The sequence below is a fragment of the Chlorocebus sabaeus genome, chromosome 4, assembly GCF_047675955.1.
Source record: "Chlorocebus sabaeus isolate Y175 chromosome 4, mChlSab1.0.hap1, whole genome shotgun sequence".
In the NCBI taxonomy this organism is placed as follows: domain Eukaryota; kingdom Metazoa; phylum Chordata; class Mammalia; order Primates; family Cercopithecidae; genus Chlorocebus; species Chlorocebus sabaeus.
Genome location: NC_132907.1, coordinates 11,554,351 through 11,578,203, shown reverse-complemented (window position 1 = coordinate 11,578,203; position 23,853 = coordinate 11,554,351). Strand labels below are relative to the sequence as shown.

The window sequence follows — 23,853 nt, the reverse complement described above, 5'->3', positions numbered from 1 at the left end:
AATCCTTCATGCCATAATCAGAGACATTCAAAGTGCAAACAAGGAGGATATATTAATGATTTTCTTCTGTGAGTGGTTTTTCCCTGAGACATCAGAGCAGGAGTTTCTATCATAGTAGGACTCTCACCCTTACTTTTTCCTTGTTCATGCCTACCCTTTTTGCTTGGTGGAATAATACTATACATACAAATTCACAGTCAGCAGCTTCTGTGAATAACTTGATGAAATGTTGGATCTGTCATGTCAAATCCAAATATTTACCTCACCTAAGGAATTCTTTAATCCACTAGTGAATAACTTGATCAGTATCCACCGTGCAACTGTTGTTCAAATTATACCACAGGTCCCTTTTATAGAATAAAATGTATATACCCATTTATTCTTACTCCCTGCTTTAGTTTAACCTGTCATGGGATGCTAGATTTTCTACTACCTGAACAGAAATGAATCTGTAAGTTTGATGGCACTTATTACATATGGATAAATACATCAGGTGTTATACAAATTCTGTTGCAAAAAAATAGTAAACAGATTGCTTGGTTAAATTAGGTGAGATTTCTTGTCTGACTCATTCTTTGTCTATTCAATTTTGGTTGGTTTGGTTTATGGTGACCCTAGCTAAGGTACATACTCCAAACTCTTGGCATTATCCTCTTGATGGTCCTAATAGTAGTCTTCCTGGTGTAATACACCCTCTCAAAAAGTCTTAAATGTCCACATGCAGCCATCCGCTGAATACTAAGTGGCCTTTATGGATGGAATAATAAAACCTTCAAGTAACATATGACAATAAAAACACTGTAAATTATGAACGATGTGTCAAAACCCAAATCCCAAAATGATGGTGACTGAGAGTAGCATTAGTGCTATAGGTTTTGGTTCTACTTGAGATCCTAACTAAAAAGGGGAAATTGTTAAATAAAATGTGTAAGAGACCATTGGTTTGAACTTTCTATTCCAGACCCAACAACTAAACCCAAACGGAGTTGCTCATGCTGACATTCCACATGATGAAACCAAAACTAAGTGTTTATCTGACCTTCCAAGAAATCAGGAGAAGGAAAGAATAGCCAAATCCCTATATAGGACATTTTTAGCCAGCATAATAACAAAGTCATCTTTGCTTTAACCTTTACAAGGAAAGTAACTCTGAAGTGACCAGTCTGCTTCATCTTCTGTATTTTTGCTTTCCTCAGCCCTTTCTCTCTATAAATTCAAAAATGCTCAATATGAGGTTATGTTATAGGAGTTATTAAGAAATTATTTTAAGCAGATACAGAGGAAAAAGGGTCCTTGGAAAATTTTTGTTTCTTTTCAAGCAGCTCCAGAAACATTTATTGTCTAGCAGGGAAGCCCTGGCTCTCAGAGGCTCAGGGGATTGGTTTGACCAGGCAACCTTTGATATGCAATTGCAAGCCATTAAAACCTGGGTTCCACTCACTGCATCTGAGCAAGGGCCATGGCCCTTTGCACTCCCTAGTGCTGCTCGGCCTGTTGGTCTCTGTCAGGCCGTGGATGCAGGTCTCTGTTCAGCAGGATGGGGTTTGCTAAAGCTGTTAAGAATCAGGCCTACTTTGAAAGATACCAGGTGAAATTTAGAAGACGACAAGAAGGCAAAACTGATTTCTGTGCTCGGAAATGCTTGGAGATACAGGATAAAAATAAATACAACACACCCGAATACAGAATGATAGTTCGTGTAACAAAGATATCATTTATTAGATTGCTTATGCTCGTATAGAAGGGGATACGATAGTGTGCGCATCATATGTATACTAACTGTCAAAATATGATGTGAAGGTTGGCCTGACAAATTATGCTTTAGTGTATTGGATTGACCTGCTGCTGGCCCACTGGCTTCTCAATAGATTTGGCAAGGACAAAATCTATGAAAGCCAAGTGGAGGTGACTGGCAATGAATACAATGTAGAAAGCATTGATGGTCAGCCAGGTGCCTTTATCTGCTATTTGGATGTAGGCCTTGCCAGAAATACCACTGGCAATAAAGTTTTTGGTGCCCTGAAGGGAGTTTTCGATGGAGGCTTGTCTGTCCCTCATAGTACCAAACAATTCCCTGGTTATGATTCTGAAAGCAAGGAATTTAATGCAGAAGTACATCAGAAGCACATCATGGGCCAGAATGTTTTAGAGGATATATACTACTTAATGGAAGATGCTTACAAGAAACAGTTCTCTCAAAACATTAAATAAACAGCGTAACTCCAGACATGATGGAGGAGATGTATAAGAAAGCTTATGCAGCTATATGAGAGAATCTAGCCTATGAAAAGAAGCCCAAGAAATAAATTAAAAAGAAAAGTTGGAACCATACCAAAATGTCCCTTGCTCAGAAGAAAGATGGGGTAGCTCAAAAGAAGGCAAGCTTCCTCAGAGCTCAGAAGTGGGCTGCTGAGAGCTAAACCAAACAATTTTCCATGAGGATTTTTCAGATAAAGACAATAAACTTATGGACAGAAAAAAATAAAAAAAGAAACTGGGTCCACCCAAACATGGCAGTTCCTGCCACCTTCTTCTTGTCCTTGCCTCACATGTGCCTGGCAACAGGGCTACCCCCATATATCTCCGTGTGTGGAACATCATGGCACCCTGTATTTGCATATTGAAAGGCTAGATGGGAGGGCCAGTTTTTCACTGACTATGTGAATGACATGCCTGGTCAAACCAATCCCCTGAACCCTATGCAAACCAGACATCACCTCCTCCAGCCTCTTCATATTAACTGGCTGATGTCAGCCACACTTGGGGTTTTCTCTTTGCTCCAATGCCCCCTCCCTCTGTCTCCACATAGGGGAACTGTTTTCTTCTTTCTTCCTTCCTTCTTTCTTGCCTATTAAACCTTTCACTCCTTAAAACCACTTCATGTGCATCTATGTCATTTTATCAAAACCAGCGCCAGGACCAAGAACCCTGGTGTTCCTCCACTCATCAGATCTGTAGCAGTTACAATGGGGACCAAACCACTATTTCTTTACTGTTAATAAATTGGGTTTAGACTTCCATCTTAGAAGCAACAAAAATTCCTGTTTTACTTTAGTATTGTTTATATTTGATCTAGATTGTATAGCCTGAGCTCTTCAAAGTTTTTTAGCAATGCAGGAAAAGATATTAGGAAACAATGTGCAAACATATAAAGAAAATTTAAGAAAATATTTGGTTTGATTTATTAAGATTCACATTATAAGATTATACATTATAAGAAGAGAGAAAAAGACTGGTTTAAACTTAAGACGTTAATAAATTCAACAAACGCTTATTGAATTCAGTGTAAGCAAAGCTCTAATAATACAAAAATGAACAGTTTCTTGACTAAAGTCTAGTAAGGGAGAAAAATTGGAAAACAATAAATATGAAGTATAGAAAGATTATACAAAAAATACAAAAGGAGAATAAACAACTAACAGAAATTCACAGAAATTAACCAATTACCAATTACTTGAGTACATTGGGATATACTTTTCAGAAAGTTTGAAATTTGAGCTGTGCCCAGATGAATGAATAAATTTCCAAGGTAGAGGGGAAATAACATTTCTGAAATCAGGAGTAGCACTGTGCAAAATTTCAAATGTAGGAAGTTCTGTAACAGACTCAGGGAAAGAAGAATTGTTCTGTGATAGGACAACTTTATAATAAAAGTGAATAAAATAAAGGAAGGTGGAAAATTATGTGGATCTTTAAAAGTACAAACTGTAAAGCACTTATTAATGAGGTCATGGATTGAGACACATTGACTTTTAGAAAGTTAAGTATATATCAAGAAAATAGAGAACATTAGACTTTTGTATTAGTTCACATTTGGCATTTTTAATGATTTTCAGTATGATGAATATTACTTACCAGTCAAGAGTCAAAAATATTTAGTAAGAGCCAATATGAAAGAGACAGAGAACTAGATGATGTAGAATAGGTATAGGTGCCCTTGGAAGTTGTTATTTCCATCCTGACAAGAGAAAAGCTAATCAAACTGAAAACCAGTGCGTTTTCTTGGTCCCATAAGGGCATTGTGTTAACAGGGAAAACTGCCACCTTCAAATTGAGAGAGACAGATAACTCCAGAGAGTTGCAATTTGAGATATACTATCTAGAGCAGAAGTTGTTGGAGCCATAAACTGGTAGGAACACTTAAATGGTAATTTTGATGAATTTTGGGAGACTGAGTGCTGGTAACTGAGTGTGGATTAGCAGGAGAGTCAGAAATTCCAAATTTTAGCAGTACCCCTACACTTTCAGTGGATATGGCCTTCAGAAACACAATCAAGTTCTCATGGTGAAGAGCCAAGGTAGATTCTCTAGTGGCTCTGACTGTGGAGGGGAAAGGTAACAAAAAAATTGCCAAGAGTTTCCTCCAAAACAAAGGCCCACTACCCAGGGGAAATAATTCATAAAACCATGTTCTACCTAGGGAAAAGTCTTAGAGTATTGTCTGAATTCAACTTTCTTTAGCCTATCTGTATCAAATAAAGATGGGGGCTGGTGGGGAGCACTTGTGAAGGTGACAGCCCAGGGACACAGCTATACTAAAAGGCTAATATTTAAACATCAGATTATAGAACGCTTCCCTGACACAACCTTTGCAGAATTATGACAGTATGAGAAATCTGACATAGCTGACTCCATCTTGCTTCTATCTTCTAAACTATCCTTGCTTATTCTTTGGCATAACTAACTTTGGGAGCAATTTTGTTTATAGTTTAACTTTAAAGCAAGTATGATAACAGCCCTTCCTAAACGTACTCTCTCCATGCTTGGTAACAAAAACTACCTTTGTAAAACTAACAAATTAAGGCCAGGCACGGTGACTCACGCCTGTAATCTCAGCACTTTGGGAGGCAGAGCCAGGCAGATCACGAGGTCGAGAGACCGAGACCATCCTGGCTAACGTGGTAAAACCCCGTCTCTACTAAAAATACAACAACAACAAAAAAAGAAAAATGAAATCAGCCAGCCGTGGTGGTGGGTGCCTGTAGTCCCAGCTACTCAGGAGGCTAAGTCAGGTGAATGGCATGAAACCGAGAGGCGGAGCTTGCAGTGAACCGAGATCACGTCACAGCACTCCTCCAGCCTGGGTGACACAGAAAGAGACTCTGTCTCAGCAAAAAAAAAAAAAAAAAAGAGAGAACCTGCATTCTGATGTACCAGCTGGTGCCAACTAGACTGTTAAACTGGTTCAATTTCTCTTGTAATCCCATCCAGAAACTCAGTGCAAGGGGACAACTTTGACGCCCTATAATTCCATCACCAACCCAGTGAATATTCCCTATCCTTTAGCCCCCTGCCTGTCCTATTATTCTTAAAAAACTTAGCCTCCAAATTTGAAAGGTGTAATGAACTCCTGTCTGTTGACTGGCTCTGTGTTTACTATATTCTCTCTCTATTGCTATACGGCTGTGTTAGTAAATCAGCTGTATCTGTGTAGAGGACAAGAAGAACCCACTGGACAATTACATTCCATCCTCCACACTTTTCCATATCAATAGTACTCCAGGATAATAATAGTGGATTACAGATATAAGATCTGCAAGATATAGTTTTTATTTTATAAAAGTTCTTATTGAAGCTTAAAAACAACAGGGAAGACAAAACAAGACACTGGGAAAATTTTAAGCCTCCATGACCTACAAATACAGAAAACATTAAATGCAGTCCTATTCCTAGGATGATTATTTCAGATTTTCCGCATAGGTGTAATGGTTTCAGACATGGCAACTGGTGACAGCATTAAGACATCAAGAGGATATGAAATATTTATTACTTGTATGGTGGAGGTTTTCTGGAGAGAACAGAGTAGGCTTCTTTTAAGGGTCAAAGGAAAACTTTCCCTTCACCTTCTGAAGCTTTGATACAAAATCGATGGACAAAAGGAAGATTTATAGAAGAAATGACATACAGTTTAGTCATGTGCTTGGGGGAGAACCAAGAAGTTATTATCACCAAATCCTCAGTGGGGTATAGAAGTTTGTATATTTCTTGTTTCAGAGGGAGAAGGGAGGTGGAGAATATTTGTAATTCTGTTGAGGGGCAATAAATGATTATTAGGGAAAATTAATAAAGTAGGGAACAGAGATTAACTTGTAAATGGTTCTCCTTAGAAAATGAATGAGCCTGAGAGACAAGCACTGTCTCATGAAAGGGTCAGTTCAGGTGTTGCTACATTCTTCGGTCTTCTGCTCTGCAACAGATAATCAGCTAACAGAGATGATAAGGAAAAACAATTGTTTTCCTGGGGCGGTCCATCTAGTCTCTACATAAATGAAGGAAAATTTTTTTTTTCCGTGTCTACTGATGTTTAAGGGCCTTTAATTCAAAATACCCACTATAACAGGGAGTCATTTTGGGGGTTGAAATATTTTGATTTACTTCATTCTAAAAGAGGTCTGAAATGACTTAAGAAAGCAAGAAAACGAAACTGGTTCAGGGTTTTTATTATGGCTCCTGGGTGGACACGGTGAGGCTTCCTAGGCACAATCATGGGCTCCTCACCAGTGACAAAAGAAGCAGAACCCAAGATTTCTTACCAGCTTGACCAGATGGATGGCACCGGGGAACAGGGAAGAACGAGGCAGAAAAGCTTCCAGTAGTCAAACATCAAAATTTGAGTCAGACCCCTTACCATACATATTAACATAAAACCTCACAGCAAAGGCATATTGAGCTCAATTTCTATTACTAGATGCATTACCTTTTTCAATAAAAAAAAAGAAGAAGAAAACCAAGAAAACAAATATTATCAGGAGTCAAAACAACAAGCTAACTATCAGAACATGAGTTATGGCACAGGTTTTGAAAATATCAGAGAGGGATTTATAATAACTATGATTGATATATTAAGGAGTCTAATGGAAAAATAGATGCAAGAACAGATGGGTAATGAAGTAAATAGATAAAAACTTCAAGAAGCAATCAAAATAAATGTAGGAAATCAGAAACATTGTAACAGAAATGAAGAATGCCTTAAATAGGTAGACAGCAAATGGATTTGAAAAGAATCATTGAGCTTTGAAGATATTTCAGTGCAAACTTCTCAAACTAAAATGCAAAGTGAAGAAGGAATAATAATGGAAACAAAAACTGCAGCAACAAAATCAAACAGAATATCCAGATCTGTGGGATAATTTCAAAAAGTATAACATTTGCCTTATTGGAATATTGGAAGGAGCAGAAGGAAGGAATTAAGCAGAACCATTTGAGCAGTAATAACTGAAAACTTTCCAAATGTAATAAAAAATACCAAACCACAGTCCAAGAAGTTCAGATAATACAAAGCAGGATGAATGCAAAAAATAAAAATAAAAAAATAAAAACAAACAAACAAACAGAAAACTAAACCTAGGCATACCATATTCAAATGTCAATAAACCAAAGATAAAGAGAAGATCTTAAAGAACTCGGAGGAAATGAAATAAAGTTAAGAATTAAAGTTAAGAATTACACTGAACTTTTCATTAAAAAGCATATCATCATGAGAGAATAGAAGGAAATATTTAAAGTATTGAAAGAAAAATTCCCAACCTAGAATTTTATATCCAATGAAATTATCTTTATCAAGTACAGGGAAATAATTTCTGAGACCAAAAAAAAATAGGAGTGTGTTGACAGCATATCCACCTTTCAAGGAAGATCATTGAGAATAACACAAATAGAAACTAAAATATTATTTTTAAATTTTTAATTGATCTAAAAATAACTGTATTTAAAGTAATAATACTAGTAATATATTTGGTGACTGTAAAGTTGAGTAGATAAAATAAATGAAAGCAATGACAAAAGAAATGGAAAAAAAAATTGACAATGCACCAATATCAGCCACCTTTACTACACATGAAGTGTCATAGTATTATATGAAGGTTTGTATGGATTAGGTAAACAGCATATTATGATCTCTAGGGAATTCTCCAAAATTAAAAATTTAAATGCAATTGATGTGATAAAAGAGAAGGTAAACTGGAATAGAAGAAAATGCCCAATTCAAAGACAGTAGAAAAAGTAAAAACAAGTGATGTGAAAAAAAAAAGAAGGCTGAGTGCAGTGGCTCACGCCTGTAATCCCACCACTTTGGGAAGCCGAGGCATGGGGATCACGAGATCAAGAGATCGAGACCATTCTGGCCAGCATGGTGAAACTCCATCTCCACTAAAAATACAAAAATTAGCTGGGCGTGGTGGCGTATGCCTGTAGTCCCAGCTGCTCAGGACGCTGAGGCAGGATAATCACTTGAAGCTGTGAGGCAGAGGTTGCAGTGAGTCTAGATGGCGCCACTGCACTCCAGCCTGGTGACAGAGCAAGACTCCGTCTTAAAAAAAAAAAAAAGAAGAAAAAGAAAATAGTTACAAATATGGTAATACTAACTCAACTATATCAATGCTTATTTTAAACAAGAATTTTGAAATAGACCAATTTAAGAATATAGATTGTCAGAAAGCATTTTTAGAAAGATAAATAATATATTGTCTATAAGACACTCATTTTAAATATAAAGACAGAGACATAGACTGAAAACATAAAATGTGGTATATATATATACCATGGAATACTATGCGGCCATAAAACAGAATCAGATCGTGTGCTTTGCAAAACATGGATGGAGCTGGAAACTATTATCCTTAGCAAACTAACACGAGGACAAAAAAACAAAAACCACATGTTCTCATTTATAACTGGGAGCTAAATTATGAATACATGGACACAATGAGGGGAACAACTGACGCTGGGGCCTACCTGAAATTAGAGGGTAGGAAGGTGGTATGGAGCAGAAAAAATTAAAAAATAACTATTAGGTACTAGGCTTAGTACCTGGGTGATGAAATAACCTGTACAACAAATCCCTGTGCCACGAGTTTACCTATATAACAAACCTGCATGTTTACCACTGAATCTAAAATAAAAGTTTGTTTTTTTTTTTTAAGTTAAGACAGGTTAGAAGTAAAGTGATATTGAGTCCTACCTCAATAAAGCTGTTTTAAAAATGAAGAGATAATGATATATCATACTACACTAATTAAAATAAACATGTAGTGGCTATATTAAATTCATAAAAAGCAGGCTTCAGAAAAGTAAAGTTATGAAGGATAAAGGGAAGCCTTATATAGTCATTAAGTGGTCAATCTTCAGACTATCATTTACTGGTTATACTGCTAAAAGTGGATCATCAAAACATGTAAAACAGCAACAAAATAGACAAAATATATAAACAATAACAAAAAAAAAACCCTAATACAGCATCAAGAAAAATAGACATAAACTATTATAGTTGGAGACTTTCGCATCCTTCTTTCAGTAATTGATAGATTAAAGAGGCAGAAAATAAGTAAGGATAAAGTTGATCTGAGCAACACTATGAATAAACATAATTTAATTGACATTTATTGGATACTTCATGTAAAAATGGCATAATACACATTTTTCTCAAGCTCACTTAGAACATTTACCAACAGAGGTAATAGTATAGACAATAGGCCAGGCGCGGTGGCTCAAGCCTGTAATCCCAGCACTTTGGGAGGACGAGTCGGGCGGATCACGAGGTCAGGAGATCGAAACCATCCTTGCTAATACAGTGAAACCCCATCTCTACTAAAAAATACAAAAAAAAAAAAAAAAAAAAAAAAACTAGCCGGGCGAGGTGGCGGGCGCCTGTAGTCCCACCTGCTCAGGAGGCTGAGGCAGGAGAATGGCGTGAACCCGGGAGGCGGAGATTGCTGTGAGCTGAGATACGGCCACTGCACTCCAGCCTGGGCGACAGAGCGAGACTCCGTCTCAAAAAAAAAAAAAAAAAAAAAAAAAAAAAAAGTATAGACAATAAAATATATCTTAAATTCAAAGTAATATAGATTACACAAAGTATATTTTCTTTTTCTTTTTTTTTTATTATATTTTAAGTTCTAGGGTACATGTGCATAACGTGCAGGTTTGTTACATATGTATACTTGTGCCATGTTGGTGTGCTGCACCCATCAACTCGTCAGCACCCATCAACTCGTCCTTTACATCAGGTATAACTCCCAATGCAATCCCTCTCCCCTCCCGCCTCCCCATAATAGGCCCCGATGTGTGATGTTCCCCTTCCAGAGTCCAAGTGATCTCATTGTTCAATTCCCACCTAACAGTGAGAACATGTGGTGTTTGGTTTTCTGTTCTTGCGATAGTTTGCTGAGAATGATGGTTTCCAGCTGCATCCATGTCCCTACAAAGGACACAAACTCATCCTTTTTTATGGCTGCATAGTATTCCATGGTGTATATGTGCCACATTTTCTTAATCCAGTCTGTCACTGATGGACATTTGGGTTAATTCCAAGTCTTTGCTATTGTGAATAGTGCCACAATAAACATACATGTGCATGTGTCTTTATAGCAGCATGATTTATAATCCTTTGGGTATATACCCAGTAATGGGATGGCTGGGTCATATGGTATTTCCAGTTCTAGATCCTTGAGGAATCGCCATACTGTTTTCCACAATGGTTGAACTAGTTTATAGTCCCACCAACAGTGTAAAAGTGTTCCTATTTCTCCACATCTTCTCCAGCACCTGTTGTTTCCCAACTTTTTAATGATTGCCATTCTAACTGGTGTGAGATGGTATCATTGTGGTTTTGATTTGCATTTCTCTGATGGCCAGTGATGACGAGCATTTTTTCATGTGTCTGTTGGCTGTATGAATGTCTTCTTTTGAGAAATGTCTGTTCATATCCTTTGCCCACTTTTTGATGGGGTTGTTTGTTTTTCCCTCGTAAATTTGTTTGAGTTCTTTGTAGGTTCTGGATATTAGCCCTTTGTCAGATGAATAGATTGCATAAATTTTCTCCCATTCTGTAGGTTACCTGTTCATTCTGATGGTAGTTTCTTTTGCTGTGCAGAAGCTCTTTAGTTTAATTAGATCCCATTTGTCAATTATGACTTTTGTTGCCATTGCTTTTGGTGTTTTAGACATGAAGTCCTTGCCCTTGCCTATGTCCTGAATGGTATTGCCTAGGTTTTCTTTGGGGTTTTTATGGTATTAGGTCTAACATTTAAGTCTCTAATCCATCTTGAATTAATTTTTGTATAAGGAGTAAGGAAAGGATCCAGTTTCAGCTTTCTACTTATGGTTAGCCAATTTTCCCAGCACCATTTATTAAATAAGGAATCCTTTCCCCATTTCTTGTTTTTCTCAGGTTTGTCAAAGATCACATGGCTGTAGACGTGTGGTATTATTTCTGAGGCCTCTGTTCTGTTCCATTGGTCTATATCTCTGTTTTGGTACCAGTACCATGCTGTTTTGGTTACTGTAGCCTTGTAGTACAGTTTGAAGTCAGGTAGCATGATGCCTCCAGCTTTGTTCTTTCTGTTTAGGATTGTCTTGGCAATGTGGGTCTTTTTTGGTTCCATATGAACTTTAAAGCAGTTTTTTCCAATTCTGTGAAGAAAGTCATTGGTAGCTTAATGGGGATGGCATTGAATCTATAGATTACCTTGGGCAGTATGGCCATTTTCACGATATTGATTCTTCCTATCCATCAACATGGTATATTCTTCCATTTGTTTGTGTCCTCTTTTATTTCACTGAGCAGTGGTTTGTAGTTCTCCTTGAAGAGGTCCTTTACATCCCTTGTAAGTTGGATTCCTAGGTATTTTATTCTCTTCGAAGCAATTGTGAGTGGAAGTTCATTCATGATTTGGCTCTCTGTTTGTTTGTTACTGGCGTATAAGAATGCTTGTGATTTTTGCACATTGATTTTGTATCCTGAGACTTTGCTGAAGTTGCTTATCAACTTAAGGAGATTTTGGGCTGAGATGATGGGGTTTTCTAAATATACAATCATGTCATCTGCAAACAGGGACAATTTGACTTCTTCTTTTTCCTAACTAAATACCCTGTATTTCTTTCTCTTGCCTGATTGCCCTAGCCAGAACTTCCAACACCATGTTGAATAGGAGTGGTGAGAGAGGGCATCCCTGTCTTGTGTCAGTTTTCAAAGGGAATGCTTCATAAAGTATATTTTCAAAACACAATGGAACTAAACTTTAAATCAATAACAGAAAAATAGAAAATACTCAAATATTTGAAGATTAAACAACACATCCCCAATTAACACACAAAGATAAATTCTCAAGGTAATTTTTAAAATATTTTGAACTAAATAAATATCAAAATAAAATATCAAAATTTGAGAGATAGTAAAAGTAGTGCTCAAAGGAAAATGTAGAACATTAAAAACAATTATGAATAACCAGAAAGATCTAAAACAACAATCTTAAGATTTCACCTTAGGAAACTAGGGAAAGAAGAGTGATATAAACATAAAGTAAAAAGAAGAATATGAAAACTTGTAGCAAAAGTCAAGAAAAATAAAAATAAAAAAACATTTATAAGTCAGCAAAACTAAAAGTTGGTTCTTTAAAAAATCATCACAATTGATTAATATCTAGCCAGGCTGAGCAACAAAAAAACATAAAGGAGAAGACAACAAAATCTTGTATGATACAGAGATGATAACTACTACTGTTATTGACAATATAAGATCACAAAGTATACTACAAGAAATTCCTTCCCACTCATTTGAAAACTTAGATAAAATGGATCTATTTGTTGCAAGACACAATCTGACAAATTATACGTGAGGAGAAATAGATAGCTTCAATAGGCTTATATCTACTAAAGATACTAAATCAATTATCAATAACTTTAAAAAAAAAAAAAAAAAAAAAAAAAAAAAAAAAAAAAAAAAAGCACCTGGCCTGGATGCATTGACTCGTGACTTTTACCAAACATTTAAGGAAGAAAAATATCTTTTCCATAATATTTTTCAGAAAATAGAAGCAGAGTAAAGAATGTCTAATTCCATTTGTGAAACCAGAATTCTCCTAATACCAAAATTCATAAAGATATTGCAAGAAGGGAAAACCAGAGATGAATATTACTCATCAACACAGATGCAAAATTCTTCAACAAAATGTTAGTAAATAAAATCTGACAGTGTCTAAAATGAAGTAAACATGATGGTCAAGCAGGATTAATTTTAGATAACAAGCCTAGTTCAACATTTAAAAATAAAGCAATGTAATCTATCACACAGTAGGCTAAGGAAAAAAAAAATTATGATCATGCCAAATGATGTCAAAGGCATTTGACAAAATCCAACACTCATTTATAACAAACCTTCCATGGAATTTAGGTATAAACATTTAAAACAGAAAAAAGAATATCTAGGAAAAAACCCTTCGTCTAACATCACATTTAATGGTGAGAAAATAGATACTTTCTCCCTTTAGAAAGCAAGGAAAGAATGTTTTCTGACACTATTTTCTATTGATCACCACACTAGAAGTCATATCTAGTGCAATAAGACAAGAAAGACTAATAAAAAAGTGTACAAATTAGAGAATAAGAAACAAATGTTCTTCTTTACAGATGACATTATTATCTATGTAGAAAATCCTAAAGAATTTACAAAAAAAGGAGTTGGGAACTAATAAATGAGTATAGCAACATCCCAAGATAAAGTGTTAATGTGATATCCAAATGTCAAATGCATTCCTATATACCGATAATGAACAATTGAAATTTTAAATTTAAAAAACAGGATTTATATAAGTACCAAAAAAAAATTAAGTCTAAGCCTATCAAAATGTATTTAGAATCTATATGCAGAAAACCACAAAACTCTGATGAAATAAATCAAACATGTAAATAAATGAATAGACATTTAACATTCAAGAATTGGAAGATTCAAGATTTTTTACATGTCAGTTCTTTCTAAGTTGATCTACAGAGTCAATGTAATTCCAATTACTATCTCATAAGCTCTTACTTAGATTTTGACAAACTGATTATTTTCTTAATAAAGAAAAGCTCTAATCTGTGGAAAGAAAGGCAATAAACACTGTCATACTTAGTGCACTAATAAGTATCTATTTTGGGATCATATAAACAAAAGAAAGTCTAACTTTGAGGGAGAAATAAGAATGCAAAAGACATAAAACCATAAAAACCCCAGAAGCAAACCTAGGCAATATCATTCAGGACATAGGTATGGGCAAAGACTTCATGACTAAAATACAAAAAGCAATGGCAACAAAAGCCAAAATTGACAAATGGGATCTAATTAAACTAACGAGCTTCTTTCTGCACATCAAAAGAAACTATCATCAGAGTGAACAGGCAACATACAGAATGGAACAAAACTTTTATAATCTGTCCAACAGACAAAGAGCTAATACCCAGAATTTGCAAAGAACTTAAAGAAATTAACAAGAAAAAAACAAACTACCCCGTCAATAATTGGGCAAAGGATATGAACCTACACTTCCCAAAATAAGACATTTATGCAGTCAACAAACATGAAAGAAAGCTCATCATCACTGGTCATTACAGAAATGCAAAGCAAAACCACAATGAGAGACCATCTCACGCCAGATAGAATGGCGAACTTTTGAAAGTCAGGAAGCCACAGATGCTCGAAAGGATGTGGAGAAAAAGGAACACTTTTACACTGTTGGTTAGAGTGTAAATTAATTCAACCATTGTGGAAGATAATGTGGTGATTCCTCAAGAATCTAGAACCAAAAATACCATTTGACCCAGCAATCCCATCACAGGGTATATACCCAAAGGATTATAAATCATTCTACTGTAAAGACACATGCACACATATGTTTATTGCAGCACTGTTCACAATAGCAAAAACTTGGAACCAACCCAAATGCCCATCAATCATAGACTGGATAAAGGAAATGTGGCACATATACACCATGGAATACTATGCAGCCATAAAAAGGGATGAGTTCATGTCCTTTGCAGGGACATAGATGAAGTAGGAAACCATCATTCTCAGCAAACTAACACAAAAACAGAAAATCAAAAACAGCATTTTCTCACTGATAAATAGAAGTTGAACAAGGAGAACACATTGACACAGGAAGGGGATACATCACACACTAGGGCCTGATGGGGCTTATGGGGCTAGGGTAGGGATAACATTAGGAGAAATATCTAACGCAGATGATGGGTTGATGGGTGCAGCAAACCATCATGGCACATGTATATGTATGTAACAAACCTAAACATTCTGCACATGTATCCCAGAACTTAGAGTAAAATTAAAAAAAAAAAAAAAAAAAAAAAAACAAGAGAAAGAGAGAATTTTCCTGGACTCAGACTACCACCTTGGGAGGGACTAGAACACTGAAAAGGCCACACTTCTTAGATCCACAGATGCTATGCCTGCCAGATACTAAGGCTTAATAAAATAAAAGAGAATACCTCCTACTCCCATTCCTATCAACAGACCAATTAAAACCAATTAAAAACCAATTAAAAACCAAGGTTAATAAGAGTGGTGTAGACAGTTAATTGCAAGAGATAAAGCATCTCTGTGACATAGTGCAAAAAGAGCACTAAAGTGACAGGGTGTCAAACTCTGAAGTGTTTAAAAACAAACAAAACAACTCTGGCAAACCAGCTTCCACTATAAATACAAGATTTTGCTAATAGAATTTGAAACATGTGATGTGCTAAGGGTAACAATAACATACAGACAAATAAACAAAACCTCAATACTAACCCAGCTCCTAATTGTAATAACTCAGAACCTCTCACTAAAGAACATTAGAAAAAAAAAATGTGTTCACATGCAAGCTATTTATCTCAGTCTCTTCAGTCTTGCGTACATGTCTGGTTTTCAACCAAAACATTATTAAGTATATGAAAAGGAAAGATAAATCAGCCCCTCAAGAAAAAACAACCATGAGAAATAAGCTTAGGCATGACAGAAATATATGACAGGTTTTTGTTTTGTTTTTAAAGCATACCAAATATTTAAAACACTCAACTAGAAAAGGCAGACAGCATGCAAGACCAGATGACTAATTTCAGCAAAGTTATAGTTTTCATCTATAAAAAATAATCTAGTGGAAATGCTACAAAGGAAAAACATAGTTGTAGAAATGAAGAATGTCTTGAATTTCATTATGGTTAATTATATGTGTCAACCTGACACATATAATTCGTGATTGAACTGAATTGATTGAACTTGATTGAACTAAAGGATACCGGATAGCTGGTAAAACATTATTTCTGGGTGTGTCTCTAAAGGTACATCTAAGAGATTAGTATTTGAATTGGTAGACTGAGTGAAGAAGCTTAACCTTACTAATGTCAGTAGGCATCATTCAAACCATCGAGGATCTGAACTGAAAAAAAGAAAAAAAAAAAAAAAGAGAGAGAGAGAGAGAAGAAGGAGAAATTTGTTGTGTGCTTGAGCTGAGACATGCATCTAGTTCTGATTGTGGACCTTGCTGCTCTTGATTCTCTGGCTTTTGGACTTTGACAGGGACTTACACAATTGGCTCATCTAGTCCTTAGATTTGGACTAAAACTACCCAACAACTTTCCTGGACTTCCAGCTTGCAGACTGAAGATTGTGGGACTTCTCAGCATCCATAATCACTTCAGCCAATCCCTTATAGGAAATACCTTTCTATAATATCAATATGCATATCCTATTGATTCTGGGTTTTGTTTTTTTGATTTTGTTTTGTTTTGGAGAACTGTAATACAGACGGATCATCAATAGATGAGATGCATACAAGGAAAGTATCAGTGATCTTGAAGATGGTTAGATAAAAATCACTCAAATTGGCCAGGTGCTGTGGCTCACACCTGTAATCCCAACACTTTGGGAGGCCGAGGAGGGCGGATCATGAGGTCAGGAGATCGAGACCATCCTGGTTAACGTGGTGAAACCTCCTTTCTACTAAAAATACAAAAAAAAAAAAAAAATTAGCCCGGCATGGCGGGGGGCACCTGTAGTCCCAGCTGCTGGGGAGGCTGAGGCAGCAGAATGGCATGAACCCGGGAGGCGGAGCTTGTAGTAAGCCGAGATCAGGCCACTGCACTCCAGCTTGGGTGACATAGCAAGACTCTCTGTCAAAAAAAATAAAATAAAATAAAATCACTCAAATTGAATTGGTTTATGTATCTATTTTTACTGATTGCTTTGCTTTTCATTTTCTTCCCTTTCACTAGTTTCTTAAGCTTAAATTACTTATTTTTCCTTTTTTTTTTTTTTGAGACGGAATTTTGCTCTTGTTGCCCAGGTTGGACTGACTGCAATGGCCTGATCTTGGTTCACCACAACCTCCGTCTCCCAGGTTCAAGTGATTTTCCTGCCTCAGTCTCCTGAGTTGGTGGGATTACAGGCATATGTCATCACACTCAGCTAATTTTGTATTTTTATTAGAGACAGGGTTTCTCCATGTTGGTCAGGCTGGTCTCGAACTCCCGATCTCATGATCTGCCTGCCTCGGCCTCCCAAAGTGCTGGGTTTACAGGTGTGAGCCACCGCACCTGGCCAAATTATTGATTTTATATCTTTATTCTTTTCTAGCATAAACAGTTAGTGCTAATTTTTTTCCTTTAAACATCCCTTTAACACATCCCACAAATTTTATGTTGTATGTTACATTTTAATCACTTCAATTTTAAAAAACATTTCTTTATGTTTCTTTATCCCATTTGTTATTTAGCAATGAATAAATTTTTCCACAGCAATATGGGCTAACAGTTCTATAACTAGTTGATATATGTATATATGTTAGGATTGAAGAATAACAAAATATGTAATAGATAATGAGAGCTAAGTTTCTGGAGAAAGAAATTATAAGTGAGCAAAGGGATAAGTCTAGAATGAACCTTGTGCTTTTGGACTGATGTTGCAGGTTTCATTATGAACTTATTTATAGATACATACAGAGAGATGCAAAAATTAATATAGATTATCTGTTTATACATGTACGAGTATATATATATGTGTATATTTCCTAGCTCTGTTAGTTGTGTCATGCCAGAAGCAATGAGCACATCTAGGACCCAGATGTTAGCTTCTAAAGACCTTAGTTTTTTAATAAAAGGATCCAGAAACCCTTAGAGAAGTGGTTGATCCAGAGCTGGATCAAGGACAAAACAAAACATGCCTAGAGTTTCTTATAATGCCATCACTGAAGAAGTTGTAAATTAAAAACAAACAAACAAACAAAAACAAATAGGAGCATGAAGAAAGAATGTCTGAGCTCACTCAGAAGAACTCCTAAGAGCCAAAACTGGAACAATTTGAACAACAAAATACATACTTGCAGTGTTGAATTATAACCCCCCCAAATAAAACAATACTTCTGAGTCCATACTTATATAAGTTAATGACTGAATAAGTAAATATGAGGGCATAATTCTTTCCAACAGAAAGATTTCAAATTCATAAGAATGACAGAAGTGAGAGAAATAGGAAATCATCATTAGAAGACTATAGTAATATTTGCTAAAGGTAACATTCACAGATAGTTTTAAAATTAATGGTCAAAAGGTAAGAAAATTGGATATTACATAATCTAAAAATAACTCTTGCAATAATTTAAAAAATGCTAAGGGAAGAATAAAAGCTTTCTAGTGAAGAAACTTGGCAGTCTTCACTTTAATCAACTGATCAATGTTACAATCAGCAGTAATAACACATATTGAGATTATGAATCCCCAAAATAATGCACTAAGAAACACACCATCTCTTCTGAGTTATTCTTCCCTAAGATATATAACCTCAATATAATCTAAGAAAATATCAAACAAGTCCATAATGAAGGGCATTCTAAAAAGGATTTACTAGTATGCTTCTAAGGTATCAAGGTAATGAAACAGAAAACACAGAGAAATTGTCACAAACTGAAGAAAATTAATGAAGTATGACAATGTTGAAAACTTGGATTGGATTTTAGAACAACAACAAAAAAGGCCATTAACCAAAAAAATGATGATATTTGAGTAAATCTGTCGCTTAGTTAATAATATTGTATCTATACTAATTGCTTAGTTTTGATAATTGTACTATGGTTGTGTAAAATATTAACATTAGGGGAAGCTAGTGAAACATATAACAATGGATTATTCTCGCAACTCTTCTGTTAACCCAAAATTACTTCAAAAATTAAAAAAAAAAAACAAATTGCACCAGATATAGGTATAACTTACTGTAAAATATTAATCTCGCTTTTCTTGGCCTCTTTTCTCTTTCATCTTTTCTTATTTTTGATGTTGATCAGTAATAAGTTATGTCAGCATTCTTACATCATTCCTTTTAAAGAATTTTCATGTTAATATTACCTTCATTTATTATACAACTTTACAAGTATTTATTTTCTTAAATATTTAATTTATCATTTTGTAAAAACGATTTTTTTTTTTTTTTTTTTTTTTTTTTTTTTTTTTTTTTTTGAGATGAGTATCACTCTGTCATCCAGACTGGAGTGCAGTGGCATGATGTCATGTCACTGCAACCTCCACCTCCTGAGTTCAAGTGATTCTCCTGCCTCAGCGTCCTGAGTAGAAATATCTGTCTCCTTTTCTGCTTATACATTAGAATCATTATTTGGATTCTAAATATTTCATCAATTGATAGCCAAAAATGCAAAAACCACACATTCTATATTTCATATGAAGATATTTATGTCATACATTTATGGGATATGAAAAATACCCATATTAATGTGTTCTGGTATAATTGATATGTTAACATGTAATTTATCATTTGTACAATAAAAACTAAACATATCTTCTTTTTTCCTGTTTTTTTTCTTATTCAGTAGAGAACATTAGCTTCTCTATTCCCTAGCTTAGATGAGAAACCCAATTCAACAAATATTTATTAATTAGCTAGGATAGATAAGAATACAAGATTAGAAAGAAACAGCTTCTCTCCTTATAACAGTGGTTCTCAAAGTATTATATCTTAATGAGCAGCACCAGCATAATGTATAAAGTTGTTAGAAATGCAAACAACCCAGGCTCCATTGCTGACCTACTGAAGCAGAAATTCTTTCTTAACGAGGCACCCTGGTGATTTTCATGCATGCTAAATAACAGCTGTCTTAAGAATTAAGCAAACCACTAAGGATGCCCTTGTTCTTTTTCCACTTTATTTTGTTTTATTTTATTAATTATTATTATTATTTTTGAGACAGAGTCTCCCTCTGTCACCAAGCTGGAATGCAGTGGCGCGATGTCGGCTCACTACACCCTACGACTCCCTGGTTCAAGTGATTCTCCTGCCTCAGCCTCCTGCGTAGCTGAGATTACGGGTACACACCACCACACCCAGGTAATTTTTGTATGGCCAGGATGATCTCAATCTTCTGACCTCATGATCCGCCCGCTTCGACCTCCCAAAGTGCTGGAATTACAGGTTTGAGCCACCACACCCAGCCTTCTTCTTCCACTTTTAACAGCATTTTTACTTCTGAATCTGTAATATCTCCAATATCTTCTAGAACTTTGATGCAGATTCATATTTAGTTATTCTCTTGACATTTAATAAATGTTTAGTACCTAGCTTTAAAAAGACTTTACGAAAATTAAGTACAAGACCAGAATTGTACTCCTAATATAGTTGATCACTGTGCAGAATAGGCAAGAGGTTATATTTGAAACATGTACAGCTCTATTAGCCATAATTTTCCTGGAGAATGTCCAACTTCCTCTGTGTTCAGTTTTCTTATTTCAACTTCTTTATCTCATTGTCTTATTCACAGACAGGCTCAGACCAGCAGATACACATTTGGAAGACACTGAACTAGAACATAGCATCAATTCCACACAATGTATTCTCTACACAGGCAAATTAGTCTGCCCTCTTATGTATTGAATTAAAGCCTAAAAATAAGATGACTTTAAAAGAAAGCATATCGTAGGCCAATAGAACATAATTGTTAGTTGTGTTCTGGTAAATTAGCTACTGGAAATGAGGTGCTTGTTTGTAGTATCTGCTGATATCTCTGGCATAAATACTTCTACAATGGCTGATTTTCAACAACCAACGGTTTAACCACCGATTTGCAGAATTCCTGAATATTTAATAGTCTGCTCTCATTAGTCCATGTCAGCTGTCTAGCATACCACTAGATTTAATCATGTTTTAGAAACAAATATGCAGAAATAGTATTCCATTTCTTAGAACTTTAAGAAATGCATTACTTATTGAGTAATGACAAGTCAACATAAAGGGCTGGTGAAAATTTAAGTCATAGGGAGATTTTTGTCCATTCATTTATAAAGATGCCAGAGGCATGTTAATCTGTGTATTATACTTTTCACGCACACTCCAGGATACATTTCTTAGTGGACTCTGTGTATTCACAACTTGTATATATTTTATGTTCTTCTATTTCACGAACATAAAAAGCTGAGAGGAAAAAAGCTTCCCACTTCCTGCAGATCCTACCAGGTCTTTACAGATTGGATCTAGTGAGAGGCTCTTCTCTATAATGCTAGTCAATGTCACATCAAAGTTTTCTACACCCAGGGAAGGCTCTCTCGCCTTGATGCCAGACTTTGCTTAATCACTACATTGACTACAGTCATAATAATTACTAATGATACTATTAGTCATGATAATATTAGTCAAGAGAGAAATAGTGTGCTTCTAAGGACTCATAACCCACATCATACTATTTTTCTCTATATCCTAGGCATTGTCAAAATTTAAGTGAGACTTTTCTTTTTTTTTTTTTTTTTTTTTTTGAGACGGAGTCTTGCTCTGTAGCCCGGGCTGGACTGCAGTGGCCGGATCTCAGCTCACTGCAAGCTCCGCCTCCCGGGTTTACGCCATTCTCCTGCCTCAGCCTCCGGAGTAGCTGGGACTACAGGCGCCCGCCACCTCGCCCGGCTAGGTTTTTTTTGTATTTTTAGTAGAGACGGGGTTTCACCGTGTTAGCCAGGATGGTATCGATCTCCTGACCTCGTGATCCGCCCGTCTCGGCCTCCCAAAGTGCTGGGATTACAGGCGAGACTTTTCTTACAGTATATTAATTCTGTTCTTTTTAGGTTACTATCTTAGTTCACAATTATTATGTAATTTGTATACTTTTATATATTATAATAGTTTTTAAATAATTTTGCCTAATTTAATTTCATTAACTTTTATACACTATTTCCAATGATCATTTCTGCTATCATTGCTAGTACCAATACTTCAGTGCATTCTAGTCTAGGAATTTATGTTTTAAAAATTAAATTGAAAAAGTTATCTGAGCTAAAGCTATTTTCCCAGATATTATAAAATTAGAAATTATATTCACTGTGAAAGATTAAATTATTTTAAAGCCCTACACTTATTTATATGAATAAATGCAATATGCATTTGATTTGCATAAAGGACATTGTCTATAAAGTAAAATGAGAGAAAAGTTAAACCAATTAATTCCCTGGGTTATTAAAATTTTTACATGTCTTAATTATAGAAATAGAGAAGTCACTGTAACTGAGTATAGATTTAAGAAGTGTAGGCTAATCACTTATGGGAGTGTTATAATATGAAAATAATGCCATTTCACATTAGTTGAGAACAAATAGTTTTAAAATAAATAGCACTAGAGCACATAATTAACAACCTGAACAAACTAAATTCAGTTTTACATCAAGACATAAAGAAAAATAAATTTATATTAAAGGAAACTATTAAAAAGTTAAACAAAATATACTAACCAGAAGTATAGGTTTACTTAAAAGTTTTTGAACAAAATGTCTGCATGAATGTGTGTCTGTATGTGTTAAATAAACTCAATGCAGCATTTACTAACATTTAAAAAGAACATTTTGCTCATCTAATGGGGACAGTTCAAATATTGATAGTACCCAGCATTAGGATGAAAATGAAGGAAGTGAGAGTTCTCATGTACTTCTGATTGTATTAAGAACTGCTGTCTTTTTTTGTGGTCAAGTAGGCAATATGTATTAACAGACAAAAGAATTTACTTGGCCCAATAATTCTATTGATTCATATTTTTCACTAGGAAATTTTGAAATAGGTGGTGAAAAATGCATGTATGAGTGTTTCCTGATGTATTATTTATAATAATAATTTAATGTCAATTTGTATTTCAATTAAAAAACTCTGTTTTTCTATACATTGGACTGATATGTAGCCCTTAAAATAATAGCGTTGATTGGTACCTACTGGCATCTGAAGATGCTTTGATATGTACAAAAGAATTTACCAAACTATAGACCCACACAGACACACACACACATTTATAATACGATCCAATTAAGATAAAAAATCTTTAAAAACTCACGTATAACAGTGTTTAAACTCTTTTAAGTTTAATTCAGCTGAAATTTTTCTTTTATCAAATGGTGTCAGAAGCAGGATTCAAAGTAGAGCTTCTAATGATCCCCAGGAGCACTGAGTGAACAAGCAAGGTACCTGCAGGACCCACTTGTGTCCCTTGATCTCTCAGAGCAGGTGGGGATCATGGTAACTTCTCTCTTGGATTTCAGAGCTCCACAGATTTGTTTTGAGTTATCTGAGTTTCTTTGAGCAAGTTTCTGATCCAAACTGGGTTTGGAAGTCGTGACAGAAACTGGAATGGATCCAGGAATACATTTGATCTGGGAATTAACTGACTTGGATCCAGTTAGAGGCCTCTTACATCTGACTGAGTCAGAAAGAAACTGGTAGCAAATGGTAATATTGTAGGTGTTATAAAATTTGGCTTTTGAAAATTCATTGGGATTTTTGTATTCCACCCCTTTGTTTAATTTTCTTGCACATTTAGGTAGAAAAAATTTCATTGGTTGAGTTAATCAAAGGAACCTGAGAGTAAAGCCAATATTTTAGGTAAAAATGGGAGCCTTAATTTCTGAAAAACTGAGTTCCTTCTGGCTTGTACATTAGGCCCGGGAGGCAATGAATTCTTACAGAAATGGCAAAATCTTACTAAAAATAACTTACAGTGGTACATTCCAAATGAACAACAACATGCAGAAATGCATTTAAAAATGAAGGTTCCCAAATTAGTCTAATCTAGGGATGCCTAT

General features: G+C 35.3%; 1 pseudogene; it reads left to right on the top strand.

The window, feature by feature from the left end:
* Nucleotides 1-1,537: 1,537 nt before the first annotated feature.
* On the top strand, nt 1,538-2,560 carry LOC103224190 (large ribosomal subunit protein uL18 pseudogene; annotated as a pseudogene).
* Nucleotides 2,561-23,853: the final 21,293 nt, after the last annotated feature.